The sequence below is a fragment of the Nycticebus coucang genome, chromosome 17 (assembly GCF_027406575.1).
Source record: "Nycticebus coucang isolate mNycCou1 chromosome 17, mNycCou1.pri, whole genome shotgun sequence".
NCBI lineage: Eukaryota > Metazoa > Chordata > Mammalia > Primates > Lorisidae > Nycticebus > Nycticebus coucang.
In genome coordinates, this window is record NC_069796.1 from 58,665,840 (window position 1) to 58,682,480 (window position 16,641).

Sequence of the window (16,641 nt, forward strand, 5' to 3'; positions counted from 1 at the left end):
AGATGCAAGGAAGTTGTTACTCAGCCACCAACTTGCTCCGCCTCCACTGGTTGGTCACCTGAGACTTAGCATCCAGCAGTGGCTTGCCAGACGCCTCCATGGCAAACGTCCAGAGCGGGAGCCTTGGACTCTGGCAGCCATGCCCCCTGGCCAACCCACCAATGTATTGTTTAAGTGGTACATATTTACATTCAATATTAATATTAATAAGTGAGATACTATTCCAGTCATCATTGTTACCTATTTGCTTATATTTTTCCTTGTGTGACTGTTTTATAAGAGCTGTGGTTCTTTACTTTCAAGTGCTTTTACACTGGTAAGTACCATTCTTTTTAGTGCTTATGGCACTTTTTAGCATTTCCTATAGGGCAGGCCAAATGGTGACAATTTTCTTTAGTATTTTATTGTCTGGGAAAGTCTTTATTTTTCTTTCATTTTTGAAACTTACTTTTACAGAATACAAAATTCTTGGCTGATGGTTATTCTGTTTAAGAGGACTAAACACAGAACCCCAATACCTTCCAGCTTAGTAGATTTCTGCTGCAAAGTCTGCTGTTAGACAGATTTGGTTTTTATATGTAAATTACTTTGGTTTTTGGCTCACAGCTTATAACATGTTCTCCTTCACTCTGAATTTGGCCAGTCTGATGACTATATGCCTTGGTGATGTCCTATTTGCAATGAATCTTCCAGAAATTCAATGACCTTCTTATATTTGGATATCTAAATTGCTAGCAAGACCAGAAAACTCTTCCTCCATTATTCCCTAAACTAAGTTTCCCATGATGTTTGCTTTTCTCTTTTTCTTCCAGGGACACTTATAAGTCTTATGTTTGAGCATTTTACATAATCCTGTATTATTCAGAAATTTTGTTCATTCCTCTTGGTTCTTCTTTCTTTAATTTTGGGTTATTTCATCTACTTTTTTTCCAAGCCTTGAAACTCTTTCTTTTGCATGGTCTTGTCTGTTGTTAAAACTTACCACTGCATTTTAAGTTATTTAAATGACTCTTTCATTTCTGAAAATTCTTTTATTATATTTTATTTTTATTTTTTCATTATATTGTTTGGGATTCATTGAGGGTACAAAGAATTAGGTTATACTGATTGCATTTGTTAGATAAACACTCTCTCATAATTGTGTTCCACCCCCAAGAGGTGTGCCATACACTGTGACCCCCCACATGCTCATTCCCCTACCTCTGCCTTGTATTAGCTCATCTACTATCTTCATATTAGAATTGAGTACATTGGATTTTTGCTTCTCCATTCTTGTGATGCTTTACTAAGAAGAATGTGTTCCATCTCCATTCAGGTTATTACAAAAGATATTAAGTCTCCATCTTTTTTAGTGTCTGAATAGTATTCCATGGTATGCATATACCTCAGTTTGTTAATCCATTCCTGGGTTGGTGGGAATTTAGACCGTTTCCACATTTTGGTGATTGTAAATTGACCTGTGAAAAAAGGTCTAGTACAAATGTCTTTATGATAAAAGAATTTCTTTTCTTCTGGTTAGATGACTAGTAATGGGATTGCAGGATGAAATAAGAGTTCTAATGTAATAAACATTCTGGTACAAATATCTTTGTTATGATGTGATTTTTGGTCTTCTGGGTATAAGCCTCGTAGAGGACTTATAGGATTGAATGGCAGATCTATTTTTAGATCTCTAGTGTTCTCCAAACATCTTACCAAAAGGAATGTATTAATTTGCATTCCCACCAGCAGTGTAGAAGTGTTCCCTTTTCTCCACATCCATGCCAACATCTTTGGTCTTGGGATTTTGTGATATAGGCTATTGCAGCCCTGTTCATAATTGCTAAGTCATGGAAAAAGCCCAAGTGCCCATTGATCCATGAATGGATTAATAAATTGTGGTATATGTACACCATGAAATATTATGCAGCCTTAAAGAAAGATGGAGACGTCACCTCTTTCATGTTTACATGGATGTAGCTGGAACTTATTCTTCTTATTAAAGTATCTCAAGAATGGAAGAAATAGTATCCAATGTACTCAGCCCAACTATGAAACTAATTTATGGCTTTCGCATGAAATCTATAACCCAGTTACAACCTAAGAATAGGGGGAAGGGGGAAAGGGAGGGGATGGAGGGGGGAGGTGGGCAGAGGGAGTGGGATTGGTGGGATTACAGCTGTGGTGCATCTTACAAGGGTATATGTGAAACTTAGTAAATGTGGAAAGTAAATGTCTTAGCACAATAACTAAGAAAATGCCAGGAAGGCTATGTTAACCAGTGTGATGAAAATGTGTCAAACGGTCTATGAAACCAGTGTATGGTGCCCCATGATCACATTAATGTACACAGCTATGATTTAATAAGAATAAAATAAAAGAATTAAAAAAAAGAGTTCTAATGTGAGTTCTTTGAGGATTCTCTACACTTCCTTCCAAAAAAGTTGTATGATTTTGCAGTCCCACCAGCAGTGTAAAAGTGTTCCCTTCTCTCCACATCCATGACAACATCTGCAGCTTTGACACTGTAATGTGGGTCATTCTCTCTGTGGTTAGGTGATATCTCAGGGTTGTTTTGATTTGCATTTTTCTGATGATTAGGGATGATGAGCAGTTTTTCATATGTTTGTTAGCTATTCGTCTGTCTTCTTTAGAGAATGTTCTATTCGTGTCTCTTGCCCAGTGATCTATGAGATTGTTGGGCCATTTTAATTGATTAACTTGACTTCTTTATTGATACTAGTTATCAAGCTTTTGTCTGATTCATAATATACAAATATCTTTTCCCATTCTGAAGGTTGACTGCTTGCTTTGGTTGTTGTTTCTTAGCTATACAGAAGCTTTTGAGTTTAATTAAGTCCCATTTATTTATTTTTATTATTGCTGCAATTACCACAGAGGTCTTCTTCAGAAAATCTTTCCCCAGGCCAATATCTTCAAGTGTGTTCAAGGATTTTTATTGTTTCATGCCTTAAATTTAAATCTTTTATTCTTCTTGAATCAATTTTTGTAAGTGGTGAGAGGTGCAGGTCCAGTTTCAGTCTTTTACATGTAATTATCCAGTTGTCCGAACACAATTTATTGAACAGGGATTCTTTTCCCAGTGTATGTTCTTGTTTGGTTTATCAAAGATCAGGTGTCTGTAAGACATTATTTTCATCTCATGGTTTTCTATTCGGTTCCAAATGTCAATGTCTCTAGTTTTGTGCCAATACCATGCTTTTTGGGTCACTGTGGCCTTGTGGTATAGCCAAAAGTCTGTTGGGTAATACCCCCAGCTTTGTTTTTACTTCTAAGTATTGCCTTGGCTATACGGAGTTTCTTCTGGCTCCATACAAAATGAAGAATTATTTTATCCAAATCTTGAAAGTATGATGATGCGGCAGTGCTCATAGCTTAGTGAGTAGGGCACCAGCCATATACACTGAGGCTGGCAGGTTCAAATCTTGCCCAGGCCAGCTAAAACAATAATGACAACTACAACAATAACAAAAAAATAGCTGGGAATTATGGGAGGTGCCTGTAGTTCTAGCTACTTGGAAGGCTGAATCAAGAGAATTGCTTAAGCCCAAGAGTTTGAGGTTGCTGTGAGCTGTGATGCCATGGCACTCTACCAGGGTGACAGCTTGAGATTCTGCCTTAAAAAAAAAATGATGATATTTTAATGAGGATTGCATTGAATCTGTAGATTGCTTTGGATAGTATAGACATTTTCACAATGCTGATTCTTCCCAGCCATAAGCACAGTATTTTCTTCTTTTTGTTAATATCTTCTGTGATTTCTTTTCTTAGGGTTTTGTAATTTTCTTTATAGAGGTCCTTCACCTCTTTTGTTAGGATTATTTCTAGGTATTTCTTTCTTTCTTTCTTTTTCTTTTTGCTTTCTTTTCTTTTCTTTTCTTTCTTTCTTTTTTTTAAGCTACTGTGATTGTGTCCTTGGTTAGGTTCTCATCTTGGCTGTTATTGGCATACACAAAGGCTACTAATTTCAGGACACTGATTTTATATCCTGAGACATTACTGTATTTTTTAAATTACTTTAAGGAGTCTCATGGTTGAGTCTTTGGGGTTCTCTAAGTATAAGATCATATTGTCAGCAAAGAGCAAGGGTTTGACCTCCTCTGCCCCTATTTCGATGCCCTTTATTTCTTTCTCTTGTCTAGTTGTATTGGCTAGAACTTCCAGCACCATGTTGAATAGTAGTGGTGATAGAGGACAACCTTATCTGGTACTACTTCTAAGTGGAAAAATTTTCAGTTTTACTCTATACTCATAATATTAGCTATGGTTTTGTTGTAGATGGCTTTGATCAGATTAAGAAATGTGCCACCTATGCCTATATTCTTAAGTGTTTGAATTAGAAAAGGATGCTGAATTTTATCAAATTCTTTTTCTAGATAAATTAAGAGGATCATATGTTCTTTGCTTTTGCTTCTTTTGCTATGGACTTATGCTCATGGACTTTCACATATTAAACCAGCCTTGCTTTCCTGGGATGAAACTTACTTGATCATGATGAATGATTTTTTAAACGGGTTTAGCTGTAATCTATTGGCTAGGATTTTACCAAGAATTTTTGCATCTATTTTCATTAGTAAAATTGGTCTGAGATTCTTCTTTTTAGTCAGGTCTTTTCCTGGTTTTGATATCAGGGCAATGTTTGCTTCATAGTGTGTGGTGGGAAGATTCCTTCCTTCTTAATTTTTTTGAAACAATTCCTTCAGCATGGGTATAAGCTCTGCTTTGAAGGTTTGATAGAATTCTGGTGTGAAGCCATCTGCATCAGAGCATTTTTTTGGTGGGAGATTTCTTTTATTTCCTCAATTTTAATTCTCGATATTTGTTTGTTCAAGAGATATATTTCTTCTTGGTTATGTCTAGGGAGAGGGTACAATTTCAGGTGTTTATCCATTTTCTCCACATTGCCAAATTTCTGGGCATAGAATTTCTTATAGTACTCAGAGATGATCACTTGTATCTCTGTGGCATTTGTTGTTATTTCTGCTTTATTATTTCTGATTAAAGTTATTAGAGATTTTACTTTTCTATTTCTAGTTAATCTGGCCAAAGGTTTATCAATTTTATCATTTTTTTTGAAAAACCATCTTTTTGTTTCGTTAATTTTCTGAGTGATTCTTTTGTTTTCAGTTTCATCAGTCTCTGATTTAATTTTGGTTATTTCTCTTCTGCTGGGTTTGGGATTAGATTGTTCTGCTTTTTCCAATTCCATAAGATGGTTTATGAGTTTGTTGATGTGCTCTCTTTCTGTTTTTCAAATATGGGCATCTCATAAATTTCCCTCTGAAGATTGCTTTTGCTGCATCCCACAGGTTTTGGTAACTTGTGTCTTCATTGTTGTTATGTTTGAGGAATTTAACAATTTCTTCTTTTATCTCTTCCTGAACCCAAGTATCCTTCAGCATAAGTCATTTAATTTCCAAGTCTTTGTGTTGGGATAAATGTTTTTGTTAAAGTTGAGTTCCACTTTTATTGTCTTGTTGTCTGAAAAGATACAAGGTATAATTTCTATTCTTTTAATTTTGTTGAGGTTGGATTTGTATCCTAGGATGTGGTTGATTTTGGAGTATATACTATAGGTTGACAAGAAAACTGTATATTCTTTAGCTCTGGAATGGAGTGTTCTGTATATGTCTATTAATCCCATTTGTTCTAGGGTCACATTTAAGCCCTTTGTATCTTTGTTTAGTTTCTGTTTAGAGGATCTGTCCAGTTCTGTCAGAGTGGTGTTAAAGCCCCTGACTATTATGGTATTATAGATTACCATATTGCTCAGAGCTGTTTCATAAATCTGGGAGCATTTAAGTTGGGTGTGTAAATATTTAAAATTGAAATATCTTCTTATTGCATTGTTCCTTTGATCAGTATAAAGTGTACATCTTGTCTTTCTTAACTTTAGTTGCTTTAAAACTGCTTGTATCTGAGAATCAGTTTGCAACCCTTCCTTTCTTCTCATTTCCATTTTCTTGAAAAACTATTTTCATGCCCTAACCCTGAATCTTGATTGGTCCTTCAAGGCTAGGTATGTCTCCTGGACAAGCATATGGATGGCTTGTACTTTTTTATTCAATCAGAAAGCCTGTGCCTCTTCAGTGGTAAATTCGGTCCATTGACATTTATTGAGAGAATTGATAAGTGTGATGGAGTTGTATTCATCTTATTTTGTGAAAGTCCATTGTAGAGTTTTATCCTTTGCTCCATTATGGAAGCTAAGTTTTGACCTTTAGCTTTGAGGTGTTTACTTTGCTGGTGGTCTATTGTGGTAGTCAATGTTGAGAATAGGTCTAACTGTTTCCTGTAGAGCTGGTCTTGTTGTGGCAAATTTCCTCAGTGCTTGTGTATCTGCAAAAGATTTGATTTCTCCATCAATTTTGAAGTGTAGTTTAGTAATAAACAGAATTCTGGGCCAAAAACTTGTTTTGTTTAAGAATGTTGAAGGTGGATGACATGCTCTTCTGGCTTGGAAGGTTTCAATTGTAAAGTCTTCTGTCATCCTAATGGCTCTGCCTCTGTAGGTCAGTTGGCTCTTACTCCTGTCTGCTTGCAGAATTTTTTATTTCATCTTGACTTTGGACATGTTCATTATAATGTGTGTGGGAGAGGCTCTGTTTGAGTTGAGATGATACAGGCTTCAATGTCCATTGGAAAAGAGGGTGGGGGGTCTTTAGTAAAGCTTCGGAAGTTTTTATTTATGAGTCTCTGGTACGGCTTCCATTCCTTTGGGACAATCTTCTTCCCCCTCAGAATCCTATTATTTATATGTTTGAATGCTTCTTGGAGTCATAGTTCTCCAAGTGCCTGTTCTGCTTTCTGTTTTTTTCTGCTTCTTTAACTAAATGGGTTAACTTGAAAACTTTATCCTCTAGGTCTGAGTTTCTTTCTTCTCCATGGTCTAACCTATTTTTATACTTTCTACTGAATCTTTACATTACCTGATTGTCCCCTTTATTTCCTTGATCTCCACCATATCCTTTCTATATTCTACAAATCTCTCATCTGACTTTTGGTTCTATCTTTTCATTTTCTTGTCCATTCCTTTTATTGTCTCTATCATCTATATTTTAAATTCCCTTTCTGTCCCATCCATTAATTCTTTATAGGTGGAGTCTTCCATAGTAGCTGCCTAATGGTCCCTTGGGGGAGTTCCTCTGTTTTGTTTTTTCATGTTGCCACAATTTTTCTGTTGGTTCTTCCTCATGTGTTCTTACTTCTTGTTCACCTCTTGTCCTCCTTTTTTGTTCTCACTGCCTCCTTTGCCTCAAATTACCTTGTCTCAGAGTTTAGGTCTTGAAGTGGCCTCAGCCTGAGCAAAGCCAAACTCTTCCACATGTCCAAATAAACAGAAGTCCTTGTTCTAGATAACAATATGTTGCTGGGACACTAGGTGATGCTGTGGTATTTTTAAGAGACAGAGAGCACAGCCAGCAATCTCTGTAGTCTTTATTCCAGACTTAGTTGCCTTCACTGATCACCAGATTGTTTCCTCAGTGTTCAGACTCTGCTGAGTTGGGATCTTAAAACTCATAATAATCCTCAGGGGCAGGTCTCACAGTGCCCCCTGTCTCCAGATCCTGTGAGGTGCATAAGTCCCTCAGCCTGTCCCAAGAGTGGAGTTCTGATCCCAGCAGACAGAATTAAGACTGCCATGCATTAGGGCCCTGCCGAGACCTTCTCATGACCTTCCCACAAGGGAAGCTCTGTGCCCACTGAGACTTTCTCAATATGGCTGCCTTGCCAGCCACCAAACCTATGGCAAATCCACTCCAAGAGGCATTCAAATCTGGTTGCAGTATAGTGTTTGAGTCTGCCCACTCTTCCAAGCTTTCCACTCAATGAACAGCTTCCCCCAACAACTGAAAACTCCAGAAAGGTTTCCTCAAATCCTGGATCTCTGTGGGGGGCCAGCTGATCCCAGCCAGTCATAATCACTTGCCTAAATCATCAGATTTCCACCTCTCTGGATCCTACACTGTATCCAGCTCCCTAAGTCCTTGCTGTGCTCCCTGAGCTATCACTCTGGGTAAAGTCCCATGCCAGGTATGACTGGGTTCTCTCTTTTTCCCCAGTCATTCTAGGAGAGCTCAGCTATACGATCCTTCTCATCTGCCATCTTGCTCCATCCCCTAGAAATTCTGTTTTTTAAATACAGTAGAATCTCCATAGCCTCCCTACATCGACCACTCCTTTAAATTGACCTAATTTTTATATACCAGATGTGTACATAGTACCACAAGTCCTTAATGTACAATAAGCCTAGTTGCTTATACTGAGCATCTCTGTATGTTTCCTAGTTTGCTACAGTCCCCTGGGTAGTCAACTTACAGAGATTCTAATATATATATATATATATATATAGTGAATTTTTTATTCATGTTCTGAATTGTGTAGGTTTCTTTTGTTGTTGTTTATTTGTTCCTTTGTATTGGTTTTCCACTTCTTGTGGATCCTATTGTACTTACATGTGATCCATATTTTAAGTTCCATTTGTGACATTTCAAAAATGTACTTTTGGCTGACATCCATTACTGGAGAGCTAACATGATCCTTTGAGGGTATCAAAACACCTTACTTTTTCATATTACCAGAGTTTTGTGCTGATTTCCTCTAATTTGAAACTTCTTTCCTCAGCTCAAAGCAGATAGCTCAGGGCGGCACCTGTGGCTGAGTTGGTAAGGCGCTGGCCCCATATACCAAGGGTGGCGGGTTCAAACCCAGCCCCAGCTAAACTGCAGCCAAAAAATGGCCGGGTGTTGTGGCAGGTGCCTGTAGTCCCAGCTGCTTGGGAGGCTGAGGCAAGAGAATTGCTTGAGCCCAGGAGTTGGAGGTTGCTGTGAGCTGTGTGATGCCATGGCACTCTACCAAGGGCCATAAAGTGAAACTCTGTCTCTACAAACAAAACAAAACAAAACAAAAAAAACAAAAGCAGATAGCTCAACTTGTTCTCTGCTGCAGAGAACTATGCTTTTCAGTGTACAGAGATGCATTGCCTCAGTGTTTTCAATGTTCAGTGTGCATTCCCTTTCTACTTATGGAGGTGGGTCCCCACTTTGGTCTTGCTGGCTAGTTGGGTAGGTCGGATCTCACATCCCTGGGAGAGTTTAGGTGCCAGCAGTGAACAGAGGTAGGGTCAGGTAATGCCAAATCCCCAGGACTTTGGATGGCATGATTGATTCTTGGGGGAAACCAGAGTAAAACTAGGCTGGCAACTTGCCCTTAAACCTCCCTGAGCTCAGGCACTGGCTGTCTCAGTGAGAGGTGGAGTAATCTCTTGGTCTAGAAGAGGAAGATTCATTGTAGACCTGTGGTGGGAGGGGCAGGCTTCTCTGGCTGAGATTGGCAGAGGCAGGCAGCTATGGAGCACACAAGTTTCTCACACCTCCTTCTCTCAGCAGTGATAGTGATCTCTATCCTTCAGAGGCACAAAGGCACCCAAATTCCTAGCTTCCATCTCATCCATCTGCAGCAGAGGTTGTGGAGGCTTTTCATCCCATTGGGCTACCAGACTGACTTGGGCTACTGGTGAAATCATTTGGGCTTATTCTCTACGGCAATATCTCTGAGGCATGGTTGTGTAGGGTTTGGTACTATCCTTGGTTTCAGGTATCCAGTGGGATTCCTGGAACATATTTCCCATGAATAAAGGGTAACTACTGTATTGGTTTTGTATATTTTCAAGCTTCCCTAATTATTCAAGGCATAAGACTTGAATAAGTCACTATAAGCTAGTCCATCCAATCTAGAGACAGATCTTACATGTAAGACAGATCTTACATGAAGCAGTGGTTATTAATCCTTTTGGCTTCAATGCCTATTTAGTTGTTTAAAATTCCATAGAATTTTCATTTTAGTGGGTTAGATCTATTGATAACTACTATATTACAAAACTTTAGTTCTAAAAATATTTTAAATTAAATACTAATTTTTAAGAGTAATAAACCCATTATATATTAACATAAATATTTATATAAAAACCCATTTTGCATGGTGAGAAATTATGAGAAGAGTGGCATTTTTGTAAATCTCTCTCTTGTTCAATTAAACCTGCTGCTGCATTCAATCTCATATTTATTTGTTTTAGTTATTGTATATGAAGGAAGTCCAGCTTCACATCATATACAACTAAAAAATGGAAGTTTCAATAGTCATTTCAAATAATTATGGATCTTCCCCTGGATATTACATCTAAACTCAAGAAGCAGTAATTGTTCATTTAAAGTTAGTTACAATGTGTATTTGGAAACCAAATCAAGAAACTTCTTTGCTCTACTTTGCTCTATTTAAATATAATGATTTAGCTTATATTTTTAATGGATTTTTTACCATATAATATTTATAACATCATGCATTGGTAATTTGAAATATATTGGCTGACCACGTTATACAGACCTATTGAATGTTGAGAAATTCATTATAAAATGTTAAAAAAAAATGCATGTGTTAATCTCATCACCACTCTCACCATTCTAGTATTGAGAAGGTATCAAACTTATGGTAGCACAAACATGTTTTCCAAAACTAGAATTTTATCATTAGTAACAAGTACTGTCAGCTTTTAATTTTTTTAATATTTTGAAGTAATGAAATCACCTTTTTTTCCATTTTTAAAGCAATGTATACTAAATAACCAAGTCTAAAAAATAATAGTTCTCAACTATTAAATAGTTGTCAGAGAGAATAGCTGTCATTCTTTTAGGCAAAAATTGTATTTATGAAAATAGTGTCCAGATAAACTTGCAACCCAGTCACTAAAGTATTTTGGTATATAGCAGAAGTGCCTTATGCAGAATTCCCATTTTGTCTCCCCAAATATTAAGAAATATATATCCTCAAGCTGGGCACAGTGATTCATGACTGTAATCCTAGCACTTTGGGAGGCTGAGGTGGGAGGATTATTTAAACCCAGGAGTTCAAGACCAGTCTCAGCATTATAGTGGCATGCCATCTCTACAAAACATAAAAACTTTAGCCAAGTATCATGGCATGTTCCTCTAGTCTAAGCTACTTGGGAGGCTGAGACAGGAGAGCTCTGGAGTTTGAAGTTGCAGTGAGCTATGATGACTTCACTGTATACTAGCCATGTAAGAGGGACCCTGCCTCCAAAAAAAAACAAAAAAACTGATATGATCTCAAGGGTCAAAATGTAATTAGAACTTTTTAACAATTGTCAAGATCATATACACATATACAGGAGTTGCCAAAAAATGTATACTCAATGTACTCAATTCATACCAATAACAAAAGATGACAATGAACACCTCTTACAATTGCAGAGGGCAAACATGACTTGAGTATTACTATACAGTTTTTTCTTTCTTAAAATGTGTATACTTTTTTGCACCCTCTGTTTGCGCATATATACATACATATACATATACACACACATATATATAAACACAGAGTCAATCCTCATTATTCATGGATATTTGTGAATTTCCCTACTTGCCAAAATTTACTAGCAACCCCAACATTGATACTTTCTGTACTTTAGCAGACATTTATAGATATGCACAGAGCATAGAAAAATTTGAGCCACCTAATACTCACGTTCTCAGGTAAGGTCAAATAAGGTGATGCTCTATCATCTTGTTTTGGATCCATAATGTAAGTAAGTGTTCATTTTATGGTTTAGTGCCATATTTTTTTATTTTTATGGTTTTTATTGGTAATTTTGCTGTTTAAAAGACCTCTAAACATAGTGATGTGGATCTAGCATTCCTATGTGCAAGAAGGCCTTACCAAAAAAAAATGTGTATTAGATAAGCTTTGTTTAGGTGTTAAGTTGTAATGCTGTTAGCCATCAGCTCAATGTTAATGAATCAACAAGATATGTTAAATAAGGCATAATTAAACATAAACACACATTAAACAAGATTTTATGTTGATTGGTTGATAAAAATGTTGTTACCATAGGCTTACAAAATCTAACTCTGTCTTTCTCCTGGAAGCAATGGTTTGGTATTTACCAATTCAAGGTTTGTGGTGCCTTTATAGAATATATAATAACTACTGCAAATACTGAGAATCAATCACAGAAAGCCATGTGTATATGTATGTACATATGTATGTATGTACATATTACATACATGACAATTATTATGAATGTGTGGGGTAAAGAATTCACTGATTACAAATTCACTGATTGCACTATCAGTACAAATGTCAAACACTATAGGAAATAATATTGTAGTATTACTATGAAAATACTAAAAATGTCTGTTGGTGCAACTTGACACAATGAATAACACCTACTCAGTCCATTTGCTTTGAACTGAAGGAACCAGGGAACCCAATACCAGCAAGCACTCTGCAAGAAGAAACTAGGGTATGGCCCCCTCCAATTTTCCTCACTGGCTTTTATTGAAATCTCAGGTAGGAGAAAATACAATACAGCTGAAAGCTTCAAGGAAAGAATAAAGGTTAAAAAACAAATAGTTTTTCTTTACCTGCCTGATTGAACTCCTAACATATCCTGTTTATTGTTCTTCTATCTGAACTGCTAATCTATGACTTAGAGTTGGGTCAGAGTGCTGTGTCTAGTGAGTACAGTTTTCAGTATTCATGGCCAGCAGTGATTCTTGGCTTTTGTCCAGATTACTCTGTTCCTAGTGCCTAGCACTTTTAACCCTATATTCTATACTACAGATGTTCCTAAAAGGTTAACAAAAAGTATTTATTGCCAAAAAGAGTACCTTAAAATACAAATGTCTGCCTTAAAATACGTATGTATTTTCTCAGGACTCCATTTATACATTTCACTTTTTTTTTTTTATCTTTTATACATTTGTAGAGATGGTGTTTTCATATGCTTTCGGATTGTGAATTCCTTAGGACTCTAATAAGCCTTGACAATAAATATATAAATAGAAACAAAGTCATGTCTTGTTTTTGTTTTTTGTCAGTAAATGCTTTTATTTTGTTTTGCTAATTTCCTTAATTTAATTAACTCTTCTTATGTTACCTCAAAATTACTTCCATTGAGATATAAATATTATAGATTGCCTACACATTTTAAAGTAGTAGATGATAATATCCAGTGTATGACTTGAGGGAATTATAAATGAAAGAGAAAAACTTAGAGCTTGATGTGATGGCAAAACAAAATTACCTTAGGGAAGAGAGACATTTCTTATTTTAAAATTAGAGATATCATTGCCAACAGGGAGGAATAGACAAATAGATCACTTATATTGCCTTCATGTCTAAAATATATTTGATCGGAGAAAAAAAAAGAAGTCTGATTTAAGAACAGAAGGAAAAGGATAGGTAATATAAGTGAATAAAAAAGGAGATAAATTTGAAATAAGTATTAAATGTGAAGAAACATTGAGAAATTATTAATATTATCATCATACACATGTTTAGAAGGTAATTTGTATAGGAGACTATCTTTCAGTGAATCTTATTATTTCTATTTGATGTAGCCTCTCCTCTCATCTACTTCTTCATGTACTACCCATGTATGAGGTTATTAAAGGTGAGATATGAATCTTTAGGGAGATAAGGCTCCCAAGAAACTGGTCTGAGTTGGAATAGTCCCTTCTAAGGCTCACAGGTTTCTTTTTAAGACTGAATAGCCCAGATTGTGGGAAAGATATTTACGACCTTGAAGGAAATGGATTTTCTCCCTGTTGATTATCCTTTATAAATATTAATCATGTTATAAGGCAGAAAATAAGGAAATGTTCTCTCTTCTGTCTTGGGTATAAGGAGAGAAGAAGAAAGGAACACTGGGGTAGAATTTTGCCTTGACTCTGAAGCCCAGAGTTGCAGTGTTTTGCAAATGAGAAACAGGTGGGCTCTGTGCATGGATTTGAGCCAGAAATGAGTCAGGGGTTATGATGGCTGATGGCATTGTTATTCTCTGAGTATTTTCCCAAATTTCTTCAGTTATTGCTGAACATTTTATAAAAGCTTGTGTCAGTTTTACTGAGGAGAATTGACAAGGGTGTAACCCTAAAAGCAGTTGCCCCTCTTCTTCAACAGAACAGTGACAGCAGGAGCAGTCTCTGGTAGAGGAAATAGAACCAGCAGTACACAAGTTGATCCTCGAGGGTCACCTACAGCAGAGGCAAAAAATGTGGCAGCTAGGAAAAGAGACTAGCGTAATAGGCCTTAAGGACATAGCCCTGAGAAAACACTAAAGCCAAAAAGATAGAAGTCCTCTCAGAAGAATTGATTTTTAGCAATGAACAAACTACCATGCAGGGGTCCTCAAACTATGGCCCGTGGGCCACATGAGGCAGTGTGATTGTATTTGTTCTCATTTTTTTTTTTACTTCAAAATAAGATATGTGCAGTGTGCATAGGAATTAGTTCATAGTTGTTGTTTTTTTAACTATAGTCTGGCCCTCCAATGGACTGAGGGACAGTGAACTGGCCCCCTGTTTAAAAAGTTTGAGGATCCATGAGTGGATCATGTTACACATGAACTATTTAACTTCCTTAGTAGCTCTGATCAGGAGGCTAAAAGAATATAGTTTAGCCTAAGTTTTAATGTTTCAGTTTCTTATTAATTACCTTTTAATTAGAGTTTTAGAGGCTTTACTCTGGAATTAGGAAATAATGCTGGAAAGTCTCTGATTTGTTAGAAAACACCCTCCCTTTCTCAGTTTGATATTATACCCCTCTACAGGTATTGCCCTAGGGACTGTTTCTCTTTATTACCTTTGCTTTGCTAAAGATAGGATCAGTTTACACCAGTAAGATAACATACAGCCTTTTGTGTAGTGGTAGCTTTGTTTTGCCAACTTTGAAACCAGTTAATAGCCCTTCTTAGCAAATAAAAGTCTCCTACAGAAGACAAGTAAAGTGATTAAGAAACCCATAAAAAGCAAAAAATAAAAATAAAAAACAAAGCCAGATGAAGTTAATACAAATTTCTGCTCTAGGTCTCCCTTGATCTCTACAGTAAATATAAAAGCAACGTGTTTACTGGTCTTCTTTTGATTATAAGTCATTATTATTGTACAATTTTCACATTGACTAGTACCTTCCTAGTTAGGAGCTTCCAGTAAAGCACTCAAACTGGGGCATTTTTAAAGATAAAAAGGCGCAACTGTATTCAGATTCTAAACTTATAAAGTTTTCCAGAGCTCACTTAGAATTATACCATACACATAAATAATGCAAATCTAAAGGCCAAACTTCAGTTTTATTAAATATTTGTCTAAATTTTGTTCAATAAAGAAAACAGGCATCTGGGCAGTGCCTGTGGCTCAAGAAGTAGGGCACCAGGGGTGACAGGTTCAAACCCGGCCCTAGCCAAAACTACAAAAAAAAAGAAAAAAAGGCATCTGTAAATTAAGACAACTGACATATAAATGATCATTTAGGAGCTAACTAGCAAAAAACAACTACAACTAATAAAATAAACACTAAAGCACATTTCTATATGATCTTATATTAAACTTCATTTCCATACTAGAAGCAATAAGACTGAAGCAATTAGAATTTACTCTGGAAAAAAAGGAAACTTGTGATCATGATTTTTAATCATCACATAGAAAAGCCACTAGATAGTAAAAAGAGGGGGAGGGGGAGCAACATGGCGGCCGAGTAACAGCTTCGCTGCAAATGGGCACGGAGATTCTGGGGAGATAAGACTCCAGGCATCTCTGGCTGGTGGGATCTGCCTATAATCATACCTTTGAGGATACAGGGATTCAGCAAGGGACTTCTGGACCGGAAGAGGAGGACAAAAACAGTGGAAAACTGGCAAGTGGTTGAGTGTGTTCAATTGACCTAATCCCACCGGCATCTGTAAGTATAAGCAGCAGTGAGACTGCAAATCAGAAAGACCTTACCTGTGAACTGTTTCAGTGTGTTTGGACTTGGCACTCAGTTGAACTGCCTTGGGGAGAGTTTAAGCAGGAGTACGGAGAACTTTGGACATTGTCTAGGGCCCCAGACTGAGCCGCTGAGCCAGCCAGAGCTAATAGTGTTCAGCTGTAGGTCGCAGGGAGCCACTGTGAGAGAACTGCCTTGGCAAGCTCTGCCTTCAGGGTTGCAGAGCAAGGATAGAGTGGGAGCTAGTAACCTAGTGACTGAGCACCCTAAAGGCAGAGACTGAGCTGCCTTATGGCCTTAACCCTCGGGGGTAGAGTGAGACCGGTTTTGGCACACTGGAGCCTCGCGCTATTGCTCTGGGTAGAGTGCTGTAGCATCACAGCTCATAGCAACCTAAAACTCCTGGGCTTGGCACTGCCTAGACCTCCATAAGAACTGCACCATGGCCCACGACTTGTGACCTGCACCCGCTGGGCCTCCGCATGCCCTGACCAGGAACTGCAGGAGCCGCGCAACCCTGCGTCCTCCCTCCTGTACCCTCCCTGCCTCCACACTGGCTCACTCATCTAGCCAGGGACTCTGGTATCTGTGTGCCCTCCAGAGCCCTTCCTGCCTCTGTGCAGAGCCCTTCTCCTGGCCAAAGACTGCTGGAGCCTTGGGCTCTCTGTCCCAAAGTCATTGGGCAACAGGCACTCCCAGAACAGTGTGCACCACCTCCCACCCTGGAAGTGGAATCCAGGTGTGTCACACTCCGGAGCTGCTTCCACAACAAGAATTCCATGGCTCAGGCAGTCCCAGAGGAACTACACAGGGTCATTCCCTACAAAGATCCAGCAACAATAGACTTATCCTGCTGAG